The following is a 25,129-nucleotide window of genomic DNA, read 5'->3' as shown; positions in this document are numbered from 1 at the left end:
AATATGTCCTTCTTCTCAAAAAGCTGCCTTAAAACAAAATTGATAGGAATGAAATCTATTTTAAGATGTATTTTGTAAAAGTGTTAGATATATATATAGTGTTTAATATATATATAAAAGTGTTTAATATATATAACAAGAAAATCTGCTAAGAGAACACCATTTACAAAGTTACCATGCAGAGGGAAAAAAATAATCTCTGTTTGATCTTCTACTCTCAATACATGCAGCAACAAAGATGTGAAGAAAAGGAAAAGGAAGCGTAGGTTGCTTTTTAAGATGCGTGTTTTTCAGCATGCGTCTCACAGCACATAATGAAGTTCTCGGCTTCCTTAAAGGTCGAAGCAATTGTACACTTTACCCTGAGTGACCTCTGCTGGTAAAAATAACTTACAGACACACACACGTTAAACATCCCCACTGAAAGCACATTTTCTGTTAAGTCATGTACATAAACGCACACATACAGAAGCACAGTCACACTCATTTTTCTTTATATCACATAGATGTATACATAAAATTAAGATATTTGTGTGTTCAGACAGTCACTGTACAAGAAGCATTGACTAAATTTGTTGAGGCACTCAATTCCAGTTTCTCCCAGAGTCTTTTAGAGAACTATACAACTAGACTTTGGTTTAGAGGCAGCATATTTGAAATAGCAGCTACTGAATAATTAGTGGCGTATGAAGTATAAGCCTGGTGTTTACTTTTGCATATAGATCTAGGGTAATATTGTGGTACAGAATGTTTTCTTCCATTCATTTTTTGAGAAGACACATCTGAATCTGGAATACAGTCTTGTATATTTTGTGAGGGGGTTTTAGAGTTCATAAACTGATCTAATCAAAACCTTATTTGACCATTATTTTTAGCAAACAGAAGTCAGTCTTTAGACTGATCTCTAGTTTCATATATCCTTAATAGAGTATAACCAAAAATAATTTATTTTGCAGTATATCATGATAACATGAAAGGTTTCCATTCACTGCATATCTCTAATTTAAAATTGTTAGAACCATGAGATCATTATAATCCAGAAAAACAAAAGACAAGTAAATTATACTCATTTGCAGTGTGATGTTTGTATTATAAAAATATTTACATGCTACTACATAAGAAATGGCAAGAAAACACATCAAAGTACTAATTAAGAACAGGTACCTCCAAAGACCCACAGGTTTTCGTATCTATCAGTAAATATTTCTGAGATAACATGAAAAATACCTTTACAGAAGCAAAAGATGTTTCATGTTTTTGATACTGTAACTGATATCTAAACTCTGAGGTCTTCACAAAAGTGTCACAGTTGATGCAGTTGATACACTCTAAAGAGTTTTGATCAAGACAATTATTACAATTCATGACTGCTGATCACTGCAATATTCTATCTTATTTAACAATGTCCATGGAAAAAAGAGAAACATATTAGGTCTCTGCTTCAGCAAATACTGAAATCTATTTATATGCAAATAAGTTATCCATTATTAGTATGAGAAGAGACATAGGCATAAAGGAAGAAATAAATTATCACTAGAAACCCTTAATGAAATCTATTTCAAAACATAACATTTTACAAGAGCCTTCACTCATGTAATATTTGTTCAAGCCTAGAAGGGAATTGGCAAGTTCTGCACTTAGATGAGAACCGATACCACATTATTTCCCATGCCAATTTGTTATATAAAATGCATTTATCCTTCCTTAGGAACAACTTGATAATTGCAAATCTCCTTTTTCCTTATAAAGAAGTGTATTCTCATGTTACAATGCAACTTCATGCTAATTTTCCTACTGGCAATTTTAAATTATTTCCATTTTTTGTTGAATTACGAACATAAGAATGTGGAAAAAGATCAAGATTGTACATTTTTATTCTAAGAATATGAATCTTCAAAGAATAAGGCTTGATTTCGTGGCTGAAAATCCCAATTTAGATCCAATGCCTGCTTTTTTTAAAAAAAAAAAAAAACCAAACAACACAACAACAAAAATCCCCAAACCCTTCCTGCCTATAAGAAAGATGCAAGTCTAAAATGTTTCACTTAAATAAAAAATGTTAGATAACTCAACAGAAACTTACAGTGAATACCACAAAGAAAAGTAGGAAATAATTTAATGATAACTGCCTGCATTTAGAGCCTTGAATAGCTGAAGCCAAGCCCGGGTGTCAAAACTCTAAAGATCAGCTCTTCTTACTTCTCCAAGCCCACGATTACTTTCCTTCCTAGAAGATGAGCTCCTGTAAACTACAGTTAAGGGGAGATAGGCACAGGAAATTTGACACTGTACTGTGATATCTTAAATTTAAAACACCTTTTTTTATTCCAAATTTTCAGCCAACTACCCCAAAACCCATTCTCTGAATACACATTTTTAAATAAATCCCATTTCTGTGGAATCCTACTGAGTACCTTGGGAACCTCATTCAACAGAACCAGAAAATTCTGGCCACCCCCACCCCCCGCCCCATACTTCTAGCCCCAGTCCCAAGACAAAAATACCTCAGTGTGGTGTAACCAAAAGAGAGGCTTGCTGCATCTACAAGGTAAAAATAAGCTAAGCAGGATGTTATTAATCTTTGCTTTGACTTGAATCCCAACACAAGCACGCTAAAATAACAACTAGTGACAGTATGTAAGTATTCTGTAGCATTTCTAATACCAATAACAAAATATGAGCACTTTCTAATATAGCTGAACAATTTTACATAAACAACATACAAGTACACACGCTCAGATGGAGACTTGTGGTGACAGGGAACAGGAAAACATATGCAAGCAGTAAAACCTTCAAGGAAGGATGCATAACAGGCAGGGAATGTGTGTGATGCAGCCAGAACAAGTCCCAGTCCCAAAAATAAGATGAGAAAAACTGCCTGGAGCAGATGAAATCCACTCCCTTTTCTTTTGAAGAGGAGGTGAGAAGCATAAAACAGCAATGATGAGTGCTGAAAAACAGGGAAGAAAGAGGTCACCCTTCAGCTTCAGCTCCCCTTATCAAAGAGCGCTAGAGCCCGGCCCCTCAGTGACTGAGACCAGCGCAGACCACCGTCACCGGCGCTAATGACACAGCACCCGCTCTGTGGGGCTGTATGTGCACAGCTAATGTGGGATATGATCGTTAAGGACCATCTGTTTGAATACTTAGTGATAATGATTGATAATGAGCCAGAGCTAACCATTAGCACAAAGTGTATCGCTAATGAACGTCAGTCAAGCAAAAGGGTGCTCTGAAGTTTGCAACCAGCCTGATCCATCCATCTTCCAAACATGCCTGCCCCAGCGACCTCTCACTCCCTAATTTATATATAGATATACACTTGTTCAGTTACAACAGTGTACAACAGTACACCATCCCCCAATATGGGGAATGACATCTACAAAATGAAATTACTGAAATTTACTAGTCACGCTGCAACTAGAAGATCTGAATGTTAGTTATTTCTCTGAAACTATAAAAAGATCTTTTTAATGCAAGCAACACAAACAATCTTCAGTTTCATCATCTTATTTAAGCATATATTTTCTCTATCTTAATCCTTCACTTCCTAAATAAAATTGAATGTTTAGCAGATTTATTATACTGTCATTGACCTTTTTCTGGATCTTACTGAATTAGTAATTCCAGACATAATCTGATCCTGAATTACATACTAGCTCTAGCAAACAACAGCCAACTCAGTAGCTACTGTATGTTAAGAAGGACTTTAAGAATGTGACTTCACTGTCCATTCTTATAACTTATGAATTCATAGTGACACCTCAAAAATGGAGCATTTGCCAATAATGCTTTCAGTCAAATTTTGAACTATCTCTACCTCTGCTTCCAGTATCAGTGGTACAAAAAGAGTGTAAAGAACAAAAGAACAAGAAAATGTCCTTAATGGGTATAATAAATCAAAATTACATCGGTAAGAAGTAATTACAGCATATTTAACTTCATAGCACTCATACCACTCAAGTAAATCTCTAAAATTATGCGTTAATTTCCATTCAAGTGATATTAAAAAAAAAACCCTGAAGGTTTCCCCCAATGCACCTCTTCTTTGACCTTTTCATTGATCAAATTATCCCATATTCCTTCAAAACCTTTTGACTATAGTGACACTATTAGAAAGGCCACAGCTATTTAACTTGCTGCTGTTGAAATCTGCCAACAATAGCATTCATAACATTACTAAAAGGATGTATTTTTCAAAGACTGTGGTCTTTTTATGACTGGAACTACTGTCATACCTCCCAGTTGCTTAGAACCTACAAGCTGCTCAATACCAATCAGTTTTTCAACACTACTGTTAAGCTATGGATATAAGACGAAAGGAGAGGGGAGCAGTTCTGAGTATTTCAGTCCTTCTAGACAGGGAGGGATGACTCCTACCTGAGACTCACATTGGTATATGTCAGGACTACTGCTTTATATCTAAGCATGTAATATAAATTGGCATGTTAAAGAAATGTCTATTTCAATTTTTCTCAAAATAGAAGAACTTCCTGAATGACCCAGAACTACTGATGTTAATAGAATTGCATTCATTAAGGTTCTCAATGGACTATCTAAGCAAAAAGATATACTTCATAAACTCTGTTTCTTAGATCAAATGATGATCTGGAACTAAAAATATGTGATAAACGTATACCAACATACCTGTGGATGAGTATTATTTTATTAGACTTTTATGAAGTCAGAATTGTATACAAGTACGATAGAGTATTTAAATACTCTGTTTCAAAAAAGAAGGTATCTAAAGTATAGATACATCCTGGATTCAATAAACCTCCTACCACCAATTTTATGCTCACTTCAACTAAAGCAGGTTATAAATTGATACTGATGTCACAGGACACATGATTTAACTGATTATTTAATCGACTAGCAGTCAACTTAAAGATAATTTTGTCACTGTGCTTGCAATGAACGGCTTAAATGTATGGAACTATTGGTTAATTAATATTCCCAACCATACCACTTGAATCCTTAAAGACAAGAATCAGGAAAGTATAGCCTTTTTTGTTGGTTTTATTATTATCATTTCTAGATAAAGATATCTTACTAGACTAACTAGTATCATTTTTCTTTATTAGCTCCAATTTTATTCCTTAGTCTAACAAACGATGTTACCAAAAAGCCTTTCCTTGCCTACAACTTGCACCAACAATTACAACTGGGCCAGTAAAATATTAAATATTGAAATTTGCCTTTTGAGTTGGAAATAACATGAAGCAAAAACACACAATGCTAAATTGTTGATACTGTATTCATAAGCTTATGAAAGAAACACTCTATCATCCCCAGACTACAGTTTCTGTAGCCCTCTGCTAATCTGGTCTAACTTCACACACTTTGCAAATATCAAAAAAAAAAAAAAAAACCAGTAAAAACCCTGAAATCATTTCCTTCATCTAACTAATTCTAGAAGAGATCAAGCGGAAGGAGAAAACTGTAGACATTCCAACAAATTCACAGAGAGTAACCCCAACGTTTGTGGAAACGCTACAATTTAGCCGACATCAGAATTAGTCAGTATCAATCATTTAGCACCAGAAAACAATGGCAATGACAATAACTATCTCAACAGCAAGACGACTGCATGAGAACCATCACTGATTTATAAGTATCACTATTCAGCCCATGGATGGGGGTAACATTCAACTTTCCAATTATCAGCTTAACCAAATTACAACTATACAAGAACACTCTGCAAATGCCTATGGGTCCAAGAAGCATCTAAACAACATATCAATGTCTGGGGAATTAGATAAGGCCTCACCTCGAGCACTGTGTTCAGTTCTGGGCCGCTCTGTACAAGAGGGACATTGAAGTGCTGGAGCGGGTCCAGAGGAGAGTACCAGGCTGGTGAGGGGTCTGGAGACCAGGTCATATGAGGAGAGGCTGAGGGAGCTGGGCACTTTTAGCTTGGAGAAGAGGAGGCTGAGGGGAGATCTCAGTGCCGTCTACAACTACCTGAAAGGATGTTGTAGAGTCGTGGGTATTGGCCTCTTCTCCCAGGTGAATAATGACAGGACCAGAGGAAATGGTCTGAAGTTGTGGCAAGGGAGGTTTAGATTAGATATTAGGAAGAATTACTTTACTGAAAGAGTGGTCAGGCACTGGAATGGCCTGCCCAGGGAGGTGGTTGAGTCACCATCCCTAGACATCCCTAGAGGTGTTTAAGAAATGTCTAGATGTGTCGCTTCAGGGCATGCTCTAGTGACAGAGTTTGTAGGTTGTTTTGTTGGACTCAATGATCTCAAAGGTCCTTTCCAACCATGAAGATTCTACGATTCTATAATTTTTTTTAATTTAATAACTTTAAAAAAAAAATCATTCCATCATCAATTAAGCTACATTTAACAGAACTTCCCATCATGACAACTCCCCATAAAAGATCACCACAACAAAAAATTGAAATGCCATACACAATGCAATCATATATGGCATCTTTACATAAGGAAATCAACAGTGATGTGCTCAATAAAATACACAAGCACTCATCTTTTCTCCCACTCTCACTCAAAAGAAGTCTATCCAGGTTTTAACATCCAAAATCCAGCAGTTAAACCTGCAGGCAGAGCACGAGCTATAGTAATTTAACCATTACATTAACAAGGCTAAAAAGCTGCTCTCTGATAGTTCCTGGTATGAACTGCAGAGAAGAACTACATAATTATTTAAATTCATAATCACGGTTAAATCACTTCTCCATAAACTCCAAGGGGGAAAAAAAAAAAAAACCAACAACAAAAACACCAAACAAATCATATTTCTTCTCCTTCTCCCACCACAGGGTTATTACACACACTATCCAGACCAAGAAGGATGAGAATCCTGGCAGGTCCACTACTGTATCATTATGGGAACACCTTTAAGAAATTATTTGATCATCAAAACCATCCTTAAAACATTCTCTCATAATCCAAAGAGCAAGTTTTCTCCAAGATAGATCCGATTTCTCCTGAAAAATTATGCAACATAATCCGTCTTTCCACCCTTCAGGGCAGCAAGAATGCCACCACCAGTCTGTGTGCCAGCCTTCCAGCCTGTGATGGCATCATGACCTACCAGGAGTACTCATAAGAGCAAGACAAAATGTTCACAGATCTCTGTGTCCAGAGATACACATTTCTGCTAAACCCACAACAATCTTGTCAAAAATAACCTTTAATAACCAACAAGTAATAAACGGATAAGATCCTAAAATATTCTGCTTTTCTCATGGGACATGCTGAAGAAGAGATTTAAAATAACTGCATCACTAAGCCTTTGTTAAACCTCAGACACGTATGTTTCCATCATTTGCACATGAAGTCTGTATTTTATAACTGATTTCGACCACAAACTAAGTATTATTCCATCAGGCTAAATCTGGAGTATGTCTATATCAACTTATATTTCCTAGGCACTGGGATGACCATCCAAAGTGTCAACTTCAAAATTGTCATATGCAGAAAACCCACAAACACAACTTGTTCCTTTGAACCAGTCATCATCCAAAGTCAGTCTCAAACAATCTTCAATAGACAGCTAGGTGCTCTCATATCACCATGTTCGCTCTGGAAAGAACACATATAAGACCCACCAAAATGAACCTTTATTCAAGAACAATACTACTCTAAGAAATACATTAATTTTTTTAAAAAAAAACAACAACTATGAATTAAAATTAAATCATTTTCTTTAATACAAAACCAAAGTACAAATCATGTAATCCAAGCTGTTACATACTACGCTACCAAGACATTTATACAACAAATCATTAAACCATTATGATCTACACTGTCAGAAAGAAACCCTATCAGAATGGTGCCTCCTAGCCTTCAGATGCTCCCAGGCTTAACTAAAGTCATCATTAGATGCAAATTTCCCAGTCTAGAAAGCACCAAAATAATCTAACTACGATTGAGCAGGAAATATAAATCTGCTAATATGCTTTCAAAAAGTCATGATAAATACTCCCCAAAACAGAATAACCAAACACCCAAGATTTTAGTCTTCCATCTCCTGAATGTAGTAGACTTAATCCAGTGCTAACCCATAGCTAAGCAAACAAACAAAATAAATCCACAAATTAGAATGAACTAACTCAGTAGGAACTACTGCTGAGATAGTAAGAACTACTACTGAGAGAGAACTATCCTACTACTCAGATAATCAATAGAACTTAAAAATATCAAGCAACACATTTTTATAGAGTAATTACTACTTTGATATCTCTCTTTCTCTCTAAAATCCTCTAAAATATTAGAATTCCTTCCAAAAATTTAGCTAGAAACAAAAAGCTATAACTCTATTGGATACCAAACACCATAGACTCTATAGAGGGATATGACATAACTGAACCTTCCTCTTCTCCATTAACTTCATACAATCTATCTTCTTTTTCCCTAGTAAATAACCCTTATATCCCTTCTTTCTGTGTCTTTCTCACATGAAAATTGTCTCCCCTCCACAGGTGACAGCTACCTTTCCTTTGAGGTGATCTGATGCATAGCCAATTACATCCAACGCAGTTGTTTGCACATTGTATTTTGCTTTGAAATTTGGTGCTTCTCTCAGACCAGAGGAAGGGCCTGTGTCCCACAGTCATTCTTTTGCACTTGCAAGTACCTGTCAGAACCACAGAATACCCATCAATTTAAAATACAGTTTATTCCATATCTGATTTAAGACTTGAATCCTCAGAGAAGGTGGGGAAAAAAAAAAAAAAAAAAGACAGACTAAAAAGGAAGATAAGGGGAAAGGAAGGAAAAGCAAATCCAGGGACAACTGAGAGAGACTGGAAGAGATTTGCTGGAAGTAATGCTGCAGCTCTCTGTCCTTTAGTACAGATTAGAAACCACCATCGGGAACAGTCCGAACATGGTAGCAAACAGAAAAGTGACTACAACTACTTGTATAATTTGTAATCGGAGATTAGGAAGAAACACAAATGTCCCTTCAGCAAATTCTGCTTATCCCCCAGCCACCTATTCCTAAGCAATATGACAAGATCAAAAGTAAGCTTTACCTGTGTTATTCTCAGTAAAGAGTTCAACACCCAATAGTTTTGCACTGTGTAGTTCTCATTTGCAAGCTCATTTTGTACCTGTGAATGAGAACTCAGTTTATTATACCCGGTGAAAGAAAATGGACATAATTTATTCTTAGGATAGTGAAAAACACTTGGTATGGCAAAGAGACGATCACTGTCACCTTCAGTTTTAAAATTTGTGATAAAACTTTTTCCTTTTGGTTAATGGACCAAGCTGATTGGTAGGTTTACAAAATCTTCCCTTATATAAACTCCTTGAGTAAATTCCTGACATACTCAGTGTTTATCAAATCTGGCAAAAATCTGAGGAAATTTGAGAAAATCTGACACAGATTTTCTCAAATCTGAGCCCAGATTAGAAGCACTATCTTCAAACTTGAAGACACTTTTCAAGTTGTTGTTTTTGGGGTTTTTTTTACTTATTTGTTTCTGTGAGGGCTGTTTTATTTTCAAGCTCTAAAATATTTTTCAAAGTTGAAATGGAGATAAAAATACAACTTCACCTCAGGGCAAAATATCTAGTCACACTTGTATGATTTTAGTTGGACTGCTACATGAAAACAGAAGAAAATTTAAAACTGTGAAAGACAACTCTGCTTTATATGAAAGAAAATTAACAGCTAAAATTTCACTTTGGTGTATGATGAGTGGATAATTGATGCTCTGGGGATCTCTACTATCTATGAAAACACACATCCTAATAGAAAGAAAATTAAACACTACACCTTTTTAAATAGTCCCAAAATATTAGCAACCCTCATAAAACTAAAAACCTGGGAAGAAAAACAAGATTCACAGTGTGCCCAGAAAGGTAAAAATTATATTTTATGTGAACAACCCATACTTGAGAAAACCTACATGCCAAAGTGTCCTTGAGTGCATTTAGTTGGATTATCTGCAGTATAACATAAACCAGTTCAAATGTGAACAAAAAAAAAAAAAAATTCCTATGTGATTATCACGTAGAACTAGTACTACTGAATACATTCTTTTTAAATTATCAAATAAAATTATAGAATCATTTTACATAAAATTCAAGATCATCAGCAGTCACTACATCACACACAGCACTGACACATGTACTGATAGAGAGCTGCATTACTTTTTTCAAGTCACATAGAAACAATAATGCCTTTGATATCAGTTTCATTGGCAGTTCTTGTCATTGTTTTTGTCAAAAGCATAGGCATTTAATCAGTTTCACAAATTACTTGTGATTTCACAAATTACTCTCTAAAAGAAGATTTAAGTTTTTTTTTAAATATCAATTGACATTTTGCAGATTAAGATTTTACAAATACACATACAATGACTTGTCGTGGTTTGGGCCAGACTGGCCACTGAAATAAATAACAGATGTTCTCCCCCACCTCTCTCTCTCCAAGCCGAAGAGGGAGAGAGAGAGAGAGACAGACTGATGAGTTTAGGAAAAAGCTAAACTACTTTAATGAAAATATTAATAAATTAATATAAAAAGGAAAATAATGAAATATATACAAACCCAGGCTATGACTGTGTCACCGACAGACATAGGGAAAGTCCCAGGCTGGACTCAGTGATGGACAGGAGTTGGATTCCAGATCTGGATTCAGAAATGCACAGATCAGGATCAAAGGGAGATGAACAGAGTGAGTCCTCCTTGGACACCAGCCATCGAAGAAAGAGAGCTGGCCCTTTGATCCCTCAGCTTTTATACTGAGCATGATGCAGATGGGATGGGATACCCTGTTGGTCAGTTTTGGGTCACCTGTCCTGTCCACTCCTCCCCACAGGTGTGACCCCTCCACACTTCTCCACTTCCAACCCTCCAACAGGGCAAATCACGAAGTTATTGGTTGTTATAGCAGTAAGTGTAAGTAAGAGCCTCTCTGCCTACCATTCCTTGGCATAAATTACAAATAATCAGGTCTTATCACTCTGAGAACAAAGTGCCTCCATAATACGCTGTTAATTTCAGAGTTCAGTTAGTTAGAAGAGGCCTATTTAAAAAGTAAAATTACTGAACAGAAAATTGGTTCTGTTTTACCTCAAACCAGGACATTTACCCATTTAGCACCGACCCAGGTCACTTCTACTGGGTTTTTTTCATTCCACAGCTTCATCTAAATAACTACTACTAACAAGGCTCAGCTGATTTGCTTTCACCTTTCAGGCAAAGCTGTTTAACAGTCTCCTTTAACAAGCACGCCTCCTCCTGCAAGGTGCTGGCGAAATCTGCTATCATTCGGGAACACAGCTGACCCATTACAACTATCTGAGACATGGAGGTCTAGAAGTACATAAGAGGTAAGCTTGCAGGTAAAGAGGAAGGACATTGCTGCGACAGTAGTAGCAATAAACTAGTCCAATCAACTTAAAAATATTAAAACAATAATTCTTCAAATAAGTAGAATTATTTTATGTGCAAAAACATTCCTCAATTTATATAGTAAATACAGACAGTTAAACATTTATAATTCATAATGTAACACTATTTAAAGCACTGTGATAGAGTTTTTACTACAGCACAATTGTTAGCATGTATGCTGATTTAAGAACAGTACTTCAGAAAAGTAGTAAAGGTTACCTTACTAAAGAATGGAACCATAATATTCCCTCTACTCAAAGAAATATTACAGCAAAAAAAAAAAAAAAAGTTACATTTTTTGTAGCTGCATATGCAGTTGTAGATATCTGAATTTTGCATGTAACTTCCCAAGAAGCTTTCATGAATCAGTGAGACACAGCTCTCCAGGCCTTCAAGACCAAATTTCTCATCTCTATATACTACACAGAAATTTGGACACAACTGTCTCATTGTCATTTGATCCAGCCATTCCTTTGGCCTGGCTTCAACAGGTCAGATCTTCAACAGTTTATCGTTAAGCACATCAGTTTTTCTTTTTAGCGTTAATTTGATATCTGAATCCGCTTTTAAGACAAATTATGTCATTCCAGTTTAGCAGCTCTTTTTAAGCATTTTCTTTAATTTTCCTTATTAAATAACTCTTGACTCATGACAAAATAATTTTCAATGGTCACTGTCTTTTCTTCCTTCTTTCTTGTTTTTTTTTATACTTTAATAGAATAAGGGTATTTTTCTCTTAAGTCCCTGAGAGGCAGCAGATTTAGAAAACAATAATAAAACAATAATAAAACTCTAGCAGTGTATTGTCTTCCTCCAGTTTCCAAGGACCAAATGACAATGAATCACTTCTAGCAACATTGGGGGAAAAAAAACAAAACAAAACTTAATTTTGAACTTTCAGAGTCAGGAAAATGAATATTGTGTTAACATCCTCAAATCCGATGCATATACAATTAGGAGAATTATGTAAATTAATCCTAAATTCATGCAAAAAAGATACTCGTGCCTGATAACTGGCAAACTAAAGTCCAATCCATTATCCCTCAGATAGCAATTCTTTTTTCTGTTGAAAGCAACAGACTTCAAGGATTTCTGATAAGACACACATTTGTACATGTTAAAGTGCTATGCAATAATATATAAAGTAAAAAACCATACAGCTATATTGCAGTTGTGCGTGACATAATCACCCATGTGTTAACTCCAACCCTGGTTTGCAAGTCTTCCATCCCTAAATTATTCCATAATGCCCAAACAAGTTTTGTTTAAGGCTGACACACCAAGAACAGATATAAAGCAATTTTTTGAAGTACAGTAATTTAGTAGGTTAGTCATAACCCAAAAGGCATAAGTTCAGTTTTGTGTGCTTTGATAACACAAAATCCCTACTACAATTTCCATTAATCCTCTGTTTTACCATGCACCCTACCAGATCTATCCAAGACCATTTTGGAACAGGAGATAAATGGAGCACAGAATTGCCCTATCTTGACAAGATTCCTCTGATCTTCACTTGCCTCATCTGTAAAATGTGGTATTTACCTACCACGCAGAGGAATAGGATTAGACCTTGCTAAACAAGGGATATGAAATACAGAAGAGCTACTGTGAGAAACCAATGGAAACTACAGGGAAAGAATGCAAAGCCTCAACCTCTAGGCTGTCCCTAAACTAAACATTGCATTCTAATTAGGACAAATAATGACCATTGTTTCAAAAGGAAAGTTTAATTTTAGAGTTTAATTCCTCTTTTTTCCCTCTATTCTATTAATTCTTCCTTAGATGTTTATGCTACTCAAGGCCCTGTCTATTCATCTCTAATCCACTTCGATCAGATCGTGGAATGTGGCAGATCTACGAGCAGAGGCCTGTGTACGGCCAAAGACACAGCGAGCAGAGCACACAGCAAAAGGAACGCAGATGTCAATACGGATGGAATGAAGAGGAACTGGTCCAATATAAGCATGGAACAGAAAACAGCTTCTCAATATAAACATGGAACAAGAAAACAGCTTTGTGTGCTTATCTTAGTGGGAACTGAATAAGGTGTCTAGGTTAGTGATCTGAAATATGTGTTTACTTGCCTAGCAGGTGCATGGAAAGTTTTAGAGCTTGGGTATAAGAGCCGATGCTTGAGAAGCAATAAACGATTTCGTGCTTATCACAGCCGGAGTCCATGCCCTCATACACCACAAGTGGCGCTCGAACAGGGTTTAAAAGAACAAGGATTAAAAGGAACAGAGATATGAAGTACTAATTATCCGGTGGTGTACCTGCAGCTGGACGGAGAAATTCATACTGAGAGCTCTCTAGCAATTACTTTCATCACCGTTCGCTGGACGAAAAAGGTGAGCTGCCGCGGTAGATATTAAAAATAGGACAAACAGCTACTCGAGAACAGAAAATGCAACTTGAACTTCTGCAGCGCATTTTAACAGAACAGGGCTTTAAAGTGGCCCGTCGAATTAGTAACTTTGCTTATATGGATACATGATAATTGCTCACAGTCCCTGAAGGGGGGTCCTATGATTTAGCTCACCGGCAAAAAGTGGGGGAGGAACTGCAAACGTGGGAGACGCCGCTCTTGCCCTTGCCAGAAGGAAAAATAATTACTTGGCGAACTGTATACACTGCCATACGAACACTGCATCCCGCAGAGCAAGCCCTGCAAGGGGTTACTGGAGGGGCACCACAAGCGCCCCCAGAGGAACCTCAGTCTGTTGACGTAATACCCCCCAGTTGCGGACCCTGAGCCTGAATCTGCTGAAATTCCCAATCCTGGAGAACATTACCAAAAGCAGAATTCAGGAGGTGAAAAGCCAGAAGATCCCTTTGATCCTGGTCCAATAAATCCAGAGACTGAACCTGATTTATATCCACCTTTAACCCCAATTAAAGCTATGCCTGCATCTGATCCAACTGCGGAGGAGATTTTATAGCAAGACTGACGGAAGTCATTATCGCGCTTCTCCGTTCTTAACCCTCCTCCATTTGCGCCAGGTACCGCGTCTGTTCCTTCTTATCAACCACTTATATGTACGCAGCCAGAATTGGGGTATTGCGGTATATTGTCAGAATGTTGGCGGGAGGCTTTGCGCAGGGGAGATATTCAGATGTTACAAGCGATCCCTGTAATTGATAGACCTAACCAACCTCCTCAATATCAGCACTTACCTTTTGAGTTAGTTAAAGAGTTAAGAAATTCTGCCAGAGATTACGGATTGCAATCTTCCTCTACAATGAATCTTATTCATGCCGTAGCTGACTCGTATACAATGACAGTGTACGATTGGCGTTCTCTTTTGCGGTTAATCTTGACTGCAGCACAATTTGCGGTCTGGGACACCGAGTATCGTGATGCTGCCGCTGCTCAAATTATGGACAATCTTACTCAAGGGATTAATATAGGTCTGAACGAGTTGCTGGGACAAGGGCCATGCGCCACTGCGCAGGCACAAGCCCAGTTAGACGGAGGAATTTTTAATCAGGCCATAACACCGGCTATTAGAGCCTTGAGGCGAGTTCCCGATACAGGAAGAGAAACGTCACTTGCGGCTGTGCGCCAGGGGGCGCGAGAACCTTACGTTCCCTTCTTCGACAGTTTGCAGACTGCTACCCAAACGCAAATAGATTCTGACGAGGCCCAGCAATTGTTGTTGTTTCAATTAGCAATTGAAAATGCTAATGCGAATTGCAAGCGCGCTTTAGAGCCGTTGCGAAATAAGGCCAAGACTCTATCAGAGGTAGTAAGAGCCTGTCAAAACGTGGGCTCTGAGCAACGTAAAGCAGAAATGTTAGCCACTGCTTTAGCTCAACAGATGGTGGTAGCCTGTGAAGCTGTTAATGCTTCCTTTGTGATAAGGAAGGACATATTAAACAAAATTGTTCCCAATGCACTGACCATCCAACTTCAAGAAGGCTTGCTACCCCAACACAACCATACCCTTGGTGTCAGAGATGGTATCATTGGAGTAGCCAATGTCATTCAAAATATGATAAACTCAGTAATCCTACTGGGACCCTCCCAGGAAAAAGGAGGAGGGGGGCGAGGCCCAGCACCCCAAAAACAATGAATCCGGCCTTTGCAGGGCAAGTAGCAACCCCCCAGACATCGGAGACAAGTGGTGTGTCACCAGCCTACAACCCGCCACAGCAGGAAGCGCAGGGTTGGACCTGGCCACTTCTGAACCAACCACAATAACAGATACTAGTGTACACCTTTTGCCTACGGGGGTCTGTGGGCTGTTGCCAAGAAACAGTGCAGCTCTCTTAATTGTCTGTTCTTCTACAACTTGCACAGGATTGTTTGTACTGCCTGGTGTTGTAGACTCAGATTATAAAGGGGAAATAAAAATCATGTCCTGGACTCCAAAACCTCCTTGCATTATACCTCAAGGGGAAAAAATCACTCAATTGATACCATTTCCTGTTTTAACAACATCCAGTAATGGGACACCTCAAAATGGAGGTTTTGGTAGTACAGGCATGCCTCAGATTCTGTGGACACAAAAGGTATCAAGCGGCCAGACTATGCTTTCTTGCAGAATTAATGGAAAATTATTCTCCGGTCTAGTGGACACGGGTGCTGATGTGACTATGGTACAACAATCTCAGTGGCCTGTCGAGCGGCCCTTGATGAGATCTACCACAGCAGTAGCAGGTGTAGGAGGAATGCAGGTGCCATGGCAGAGTGCTCAGTCCTTATTGATAGAAGGGCCAGATGGCAAACAAGGGATACTACAACCTTTTGTCATGCCGGTTCCCTGTACATTAAGGGGAAGAGATTTGTTGCAACAATGGAATATGACTCTTACTACAAATTTATCCTAAGGGTCACTGACAAACGGCCTCGCCTAAAATTGACTTGGAAAACAGACAAGCCTGTTTGGGTTGATCAGTGGCCCTTGAAAGGGGAGAGGCTGCAAAAGGCCAGAGAACTGGTTGCTGAACAATTAGAATTAGGACATATACTTCCTTCTACCAGCCCCTGGAACACTCCTATCTTTATCATCCCAAAAATATCTGGAAAGTGGAGGTTGTTACAAGACCTAAGAGCTATTAATGCTGTAATGGAACAAATGGGTGCGTTGCAACCAGGAACGCCTACGCCATTCATGATACCTGCACATAGACCTGAAGACACATATACAGCCTCAACATTTACGCATTGCTCATTCAGTTATCACCTTAAACGACCTTCGAAAGTTATTGGGAATAATTAATTGCGTTCGTCCTTTGCTAGGAATTACCACCGAAGAGTTGTCTCCATTGTTTAATATATTGAAAGGAGATCCAGATTTAGCTTCTCCACATTCATTAACCTCAACAGCTCAGAAGGCATTACAGCAAGTTGCAGATAAGATACAGTCTACTACTACTGCAAGATGGATTGACCACCTTCCTATCAGACTGTTTGTGATATATCAAGAATTTCAACCTTACACCCTGATAGGACAGTGGGATGATGCACTTGCAAAGAGCCTGACTGCATTAGAGTGGGTATTTTTGCCACATACCTTTTCAAAAACAGTAACTATGATGATTGAAATGTTAGCACAATTGATTTCGCAGGGTGGTTTGTGCTGTCAGCAGCTTTCTGGAATGGATCCAAGGCACATTCACATCCCCGTCAAAAGGGACGACTTTGACCTTTGGTTATCACAAAGCCTTAACCTACAAATAGCCTTAGTAGATTATATCAGGCAAATAAATTATTCTTTGCTCCGGCACAGACTGTTACAGTCACATCCACAAATTCCTTTACAACCGCACATCCTACTAGCGCCAAAGCCTCTTGCTCGCGCCCATACGGTGTTTGTAGATGGCTCAGGGAAAACAGGAAAAGCAGTTGTAGCCTGGAAGACCTCTGAAGGACAATGGGATTCGGTTGTAACTCCAGTTGAAGGATCTACACAAATTGTGGAACTCGCTGCTACTGTAAGGGCTTTTGACAGGAACTGTTAAATATAGTGACAGATTCTCAATACGTTACTGGCATTGTTCAAAGACTTGAAGGAGCATTTCTAAAACAAGTAGAGAACCAATTGTTATTTAAGCTATTACTGCAATTAATGTTGCTTTTGCAAAAAAGACAGTTTCCTAATCTTACTGTCCGCATAGGCTCCCATAGCTGTTTACCTCATCCTTTAACTGAGGGAAACACAGTTGCAGATTACCACACTCTGGTGGTAACAACTACGAACATTATGCAGCAAACTAAAATGTCGCATGATTTTTTTCATCAAAATACGAAGGCATTGGGGAAGCAATTTTCTTTAACAGAACAACAAACACATGATATTGTGCGAACTTCTCCCGATTGTCAGCAGCTGGCTCCTCTGCCATCATTTGCAGGGGTTAACTCACGAGGGCTTACACCTGATGAACTTTGGCAATCCAATGTTACACACATTATGTAATTTGGACATTTGCACTATGTACATGTTTCAGTTGATTTGTTTTCTCACTTTGTTGTAGCTACTGCTCATACAGGAGAGAAGGCTCGTGATGTTATTCAACATTGGTTGCAATGCATTGCAGTCATGGGAGTACCGAAAACTATAAAAACTGATAACGGAGCAGTTTATGTGTCCGCTAAAGTACAGGCCTTTTTACAGACATGGGGTATTAAACATGTTAGCGGTATTCCTCATTCCCCAACTGGGCAAGCAATTGTGGAGCGTATGCATCATACTTTAAAAATCATGCTTGCTAAACAAAAAAGGGGGAATCCCGTAGGTATGACACTTCAAGAGCAATTGTATAAAGCAACTGATGTTTTAAATTTTCTAAACATGTCGTCTTTGTCATCCACAGCAGTAGAGTGACATTTCGGAAGGACTGTTGAATGGCCTGAACAACTGAAGGTGTATTATAAGCACCTTGAACAGAGATGCTGGGAAGGACCAGTCCACCTGATAACATGGGGTCAAGGATATGCTTGTGTGTCTTTATCCTTAGGTCCATACTGGATTCCTGCAAAATTTGTTAATCCGGCTCATCAGCCGAGTCCAGTATGGGAAAAGGGAGGCCTGGAACTAGTCTAGCCAATCAATGAGTAAAGCAGGCATACCTAAGGATGGGTATTTTTATTAATCTTTCAGTTTTTAATGCTTATCTCTTTTCTATCTCATGTATATTCTTTTCTACATTGAGTTATATACTGAGGGCTGGCGAAGCGGATTTCTATTTGTAAACAGAAGACTTCATAAGCTAACCATAGATAATACTACAACAAATAGAAGTTGTGAGCAAGAAGATTCTCTAATGATTTGTACTTCTCATTATTTTTGCAATAGTATCTGCAATTGTTATTTTAACTTCAGCTTTTTTAGCTGTTGTTGGGCTTACTGAATCTGTCCAGACTGCTAAGGTTGTAGGACAAACTTTATCTAATGTAACTGAAGAATCAGTTATGTTTAGTATGCTGTTTGCCATGTTTAATAAGCATTATACGATCAGTTGTAGATGCTGCTTTGCATTGTACCCTTGTACGAGTTGTAGAATATGTTGCTGTAAAAACTATGTGTGTATCCAGGAGAAATGAAATGGTGACCGAGAACAAAAATGAAGAGAACAGAAAGCTAACAGACAAGAAAGAAACTCCAGCGGGATGGCTTACTTCACAGCCGCAACACCATGGGAGCAAGCTAATAATAAAAGGGAGGCATAAGAAGAGTCAACAATTAAGCGGTCACCTAGCACAATACCAAGATTTCAAAATAAACAGGGCACAAAGTGACACGAAATGAAGAAACACCTGGGGGGGGGGGGGGGGAGGGACGGGACACAACACACAGTTCTATAAAACAACAGTAAGAGGCTAGGTAATAAGCAGGAGGAGATGGAATGAACCGTTTTCCAGCATAAATCTGAAACGGGGAACTGAGAAAGAATGAAAACCCAATACTAATTGTTGTCTTCAATAGACCATTATTTCAGATAAAACAGCAAGCTGACAAGCATCTAGACCAAATGGACAAAATAAAATAACATGCTCTTCATTACAGACATTAATAGAAATCATAGAATTAAAAAGACCTGAATTGTGCCTATAATCATGAGGGTTATGTCCTCAGAACAATGTCCCCCCAAAAGTCATATTTGATAACCTGAGAGTTACACGAAGACCCCTAGATATGTCTGGCAGACAAACATGAAGCAAGGGTACAGAAGTCTTGTTATATTAATATTAGAAGCCGGAATATACCCTAGGTATGCTCTGTCACAGTCTGGAGCTCAGTATTCAACAATGCAGGAGAAGATTCAGGGGACAGCCAGAACAGCTGAAGGACTGAAAAACAAATCTTATGCCAAAACCTAAAGGAATTAATATAAGACTTAATGTGACATGATCACAAACTATGAACTTTAATAGCTTCCTTACATAGGTAAGGTAGTAGAGGTTACTGTGCTTTATCCGGCAAAGATCTAAGCATGGAAATGAAATGGTAACCTGAAATGGAAACAGATTCCAGGAAACTCTGTTGTTTGTGACACTGTCACATGAATTCTTCTAGTCCTGAAATCAATTGCAATTAAGGAAAAAAAGATGGTAATGATTTTCTGCAGTTGGTAAAATCTTTCTTCTATTGATCTTACTGTATTCCACATGAATAAAATAATAAGAATTTTATAGTAATACTATGTCTTTTGCAATACTGACAGACATTTTCTACTGTGAATTTATTTAGTAGCTTTGCAATCAAATCACAAAGGGCCAGTCAAACCCTTTTAAACAAATAAAGTTTCCCAATGGATTCTAAACATTACTTATCAATGGGAAGAAATATAAGTGTACACACTTTTTTATTCTGTATAGTGAAATCACCAACAGTATGATATTGGTTACATAAAGAAAAAAGCTTGAAAACATGGAAAAGCAAACTTTCAAGTTTTCTTTATTTTATAAAATTAAAGCTTCTCAGACTTCTCCTAATAGCACATAACAAACATCTTCCTGGTCTTAAGTGATGTTAACGTTTCTCTCCTTCGTTCAGTAATTCTCATCCTTTCAATACAATATAGAAACATATGTTGGTAACTCTTGAGCTTTTTTTTAATTTATTCAACAACCTCAATGTTATTTTTATCAAAAGAAAATAAAAATCACTTATATGTATCATTTGCTCTTGGTTTCTTAGCTTTGATCTCACACTTAAATTCCTCTCAAATAATGTCATCTTGCTTTTCTCAGACTACAGACAGTATTGAGCCCTGCTGCAGTAGTCATTTGATTACAGGAAGAAGGGCTGCACGTTAATGAACTACTCATTTGATCTGACAATGGAAACACATTTTGATGTTATTTCCAGCATTGACTTCAAAATGCTTTCACCATTAGTGTAAGCAAGGATAGAAAACAGAATGGGAAAGCTAAATACTCACAGACACCATCTTATCTACCTGTAGCAGTACAGAATTTTCAAGGCAAAGGCTTCTATGCTAAATGTGCTGATTACCGTAGGACACATAAATAAATACGATCCTTTCTTTGGCACAGCATTTGTAACTTAAAGAAGCTTATAGAGTTATTTCAAGTGACACAAAGTTAAATAAGTAACAACAGAGAAATAAAATAAGAAAAAGGTGAAAAAACAGCATTTTAGCCGTTCATAAAATGTTTGAGGAGCTGAAGTTTGGATGGAGAGAAAGATAATTCTGTATGTTAGAAAGCACAGGGAAGAACAATCCAGAAGCCAGTGATGGACTGTAGATATACAAGGGCAAAACTAAATTGGACTTTGGAAGAGGGTGAGTACCAGGAAAGATCTGACTCCGATTTGTATCAGTATAAACCCAGATAAGCTCTGTGTTTGAAAAAACGTTAAAAGCTATATTTTGGAAAGCTGGGAGTTTAGACAACCTGTAGGGCAAAACTACAATTTGAAAAATAATGTATACTTCATGATTCTAACAAAAGTGGATTGGAGACAATAAAGAGTCATATATGGGAATAATTCCAGAATTTCTGCCTAACAGGGAACACGAATAGAGCCAGAAAACAATGAGAGTTTTTTTCTATTGAGATTTCCTGGTCAGGAGCTGATTATGGAAAATAATGAATGACTCAGGATACCAACTTTTGTGTTTAAATTGCTCATCCATTGTCTCTCTTGCATGGAGAACTTCGACACTCTGTGTTATCTGATAGAACAAGGAAAAATTCAGATAAAGATTGAAAAATAAATTTTATGTTCATATGAAAATGTGAAAGGGTACTATGTATATTAGAGCTTTGACACAAATATTTCCAGACTTATTTCTAAAGAAATTTACTCAAGGACAATCAAAAGAATGTTTCTAAATTCTCCTTTCATCCCCAAACCTCCCCAAGATCTACACGCATAAAAAACTAGAAAAGATTTTTTAATAGAGAAAGCTCGAAGCAGCTGAAGAGCCTAGAAGACATGCAAAAAATTGTCTTCCTGTCCATGGTGTTTTATATGTGGATTCTTGCTTCTGTAGATTGTTTTCAAAATATCTAATTTATCTATAAATATCTATAAATATAATAATATCTATAAAGTCCTGTCCCATTGAGTTTTATTATTTTTCTCTTCCTATGCTTTCTTCAGTCCATGTTTGTGATATGAGACTTATTAACTAAATCATAAATATAATAGACCAAACCTACACACACGTCTTCAGATGACCTGTTCTTGAAGATAGACAATTTTCCATATAAGATCCTTCCTGCATTCCTTTTCCAGCTCCTCTGAAGTAACTAAGCATCAGTCACTAATCCGAAAAGAATTTGACAGTGACCATAAATATGCAGGAATTGCTTAGTATTTCGTACTCAGGCCCTTAAAATGAAGGTTACTACACATAAACACATCTCTAGATAGAAAAGCATTCCTTACACAAGATCTTAAATCCCAAAATATGCTGATTTCCTGAGTCATCTCCTTTTCAAAATATACACATTAAACTACTAATATTTTCAAGAGAAAATATTTGGTAGACAAATCCACCCGAGGTTGATGTTTTAGAAGATGATCATGTAACCTTCTTCTATCAAATGAAAATAGGATTTTCTACAGAAAAGTATTTTTGTATTTCACTCTGACATAAATGGAAATAAAGATCTTTTGAAGAGAATCAGTGACTCCACTATAAAGACATATCAGGTTGAGTATCCGAAAAGCAGAGATTAAGTAGGTTACCAAACAAACTTCAGAAATGCAGAATAGACTATTCAGGACTGAAATGTATATGCTATGGTCTTATAAGAATAATCAGCCTTATTTTATATTTATGAGAAACAGTACACATACTGTGCATTGCTTTGCACATAGATTAAGCATACATTTTCATTCTGCTTGATCAGCCTAATTTAGAAAGAAAAATCAGTAAAAACATACTTCAGAAAAATTATGTCAACAACTTAATTCTGTTGGGGTATTTTATCACCGCCTGATTGGAAGCCATTCACTGATGTAAAATTTTTTCCAAATTAAATATGGAATTATCTTTCTTAGATGCCTATCCCTTTGTTTTTCTTCTATGTCCTTCTGAAAGAAACTTTAATTACTTAACTGATACCATATCTGTCATTAATCTTGTTAAAGAACAGCACTCTATAGGGGAGGGAAATTGTGCTCTTTATTGTGCCATTAAATGTAGTCAGCTATGAGTACACCATCAAAGCCAAAATAACCTTTTTGATGAAGAATAGTCTTTTTATTCTTATTGTTGTATGTAGCATTGCTAACCAACAAAAAGAAAAATATATCAGAAGTCTTCCATGCATAACATTTGCAAGTTTGGAGAATATTTTTTCCTAATTCATTTTTCCTCTTTTGTTTCCTTCATAAAGAAAAAGTTTCTTCAAAATATGCTTTTGTAAATATAAAGCCATGCTTTTCAAGAGCTCACAGGCTGCTCTGAGCTTCCTGATGTTAGATTAAAAGCCATTTTTCAAAAGAAGAAATAGATGAGCATTATGAAGTTACGTCAGTGTGTAATAAATGTGTGTCTAAGGGAAAAAAAAGAAGTATAAAAGAACCCCACCATCCTTCTTCCAATGGAATAAAAAATGTGTAGCACAGTTTAAAGAGAATAATCATCACATGTATTTTGTTTAATTATATAGAATTAGGAAAAATAAATAACCACAAGATTAAGAACACTCCATATTTAAAAGCTAAATCCACGTTAGAAACAACAACCAAGAATGACTATGACAAATACTCCTGCAGTATTATAAAGTAACACTGAATTATCATAGGATTGGTGTTAAAAGAAGAGTTATTTAATATTGTAGTAATTTGGATAATTACTTAAGAAAAATATCAATGTTTTTTTCCAGGTACAAATACAGAAGCTAGGTGCATAGCAAAGACTGATAAAAGTAACCTTTGGATACATATAACACTACTTCAGAAAAAAGCATGAGAATTTCTCATATAGACTGGGAATTCCAAAACAAGAGTTCTGATCACATCGTGGACTTTAAGGTGTCTTTTTTGTTACAGCAGCAGGTATTTGGCACTCTTTGGCTAACTCATGTGAATTAAAACTAGATTTGAAGTAACTACAAAATATGTTAAGTGACTGTTGTTCAGTGCTCGACCATTAAAATGATAAAATGTTGTTGAGGTCTCTAGAGAAATTACAACAACAATGATTTAGAGATGTGGCTGAACGAAGAAGGAGACCAAGAAAACATTCCATGGTGTGAAAAGAAATCATTAATGCCAAGCTGCAATGACACTGGAATTTGAGGCAAGTCTGACCTGGAACTGAAGTTGATGGCTTGTTTCCAGCTCTCCTATGCCCAAACCAGCCTGAAAAGCTTAGGCCATAGTCACACATTGTTTTCTACATAAGATTTTGTACAGACTGCTACATATGATAAACTATATTTGTCCCAGGAGAATCAACAGAACACCTGAACAATACAATCGGTTCAGTTTGATGGGAGTTTTTTAAGTCAACTTAAAAATTGTTTTACATATGAGGAAAAAGAGGCTAATTCTGAAACTAGAATTTTCCCAAGACATAGATAGGTGCAATGGCTTTTCAGAATATCTAACATAGGGCAAGAGATAAACGCAAGAAAAACAGGCTGTCAGACAGAGACAAACATTATAGCCCTCACAGATCCCGTATTTGAAAGTAACTGCTGTGCAAATATTATATGTCCAGAGATTTTTAGTTCTAAATTTCAATATATTTATAGCCGAATGGGGAAAAGGAAAAGAGGAAAGGAGAAAGGTGAGGGAGGCTTAACCGGCACAACACTACAACACACTCCTCAAACCAGATGGCAAATGCCACAAAAAAAGGAAAAGCGTACTCAGCGAGTTTTAAAGGTTTAGTGCTCTGCCCAGATACTATTTAGGGTCTGGGAGATGTTAAGTTTGTATACTGAATGACATTAACAATCTAAAAAAAAAAAAATTACCTCTGCTGAACCCCAGGTAATATTACCTACTACTGGTTCTTACATTTTTATCCATTGAAGGAAACGTGAAATTTATTATATAAGTTTGTTAGAAATTATTTGCCAGATGAAAGTCAATCTTCAGATAAGCAATGAAATCCCTAGAGAATCAAAGATGAAGAAAGCCTGCGATCATCCATCCACCCAGCCACTTCAACTCCACTTTCCAAAAAGATGGGTAACATTTGGCTGCACCTGAAGAGAAATAAATGTTCACATCAATTTTCTGGAAACTATTCTGAAGAATGAAGAGGAGTCTCACAGTCAAGAGGGACAGATCTCAAAATTTGAATGACATATC

The sequence above is a fragment of the Larus michahellis genome, chromosome 5 (genome assembly GCF_964199755.1).
Source record: "Larus michahellis chromosome 5, bLarMic1.1, whole genome shotgun sequence".
In the NCBI taxonomy this organism is placed as follows: domain Eukaryota; kingdom Metazoa; phylum Chordata; class Aves; order Charadriiformes; family Laridae; genus Larus; species Larus michahellis.
The sequence above is the reverse complement of the archived record's forward strand: the minus strand, read 5'-3'. Positions refer to the sequence as shown.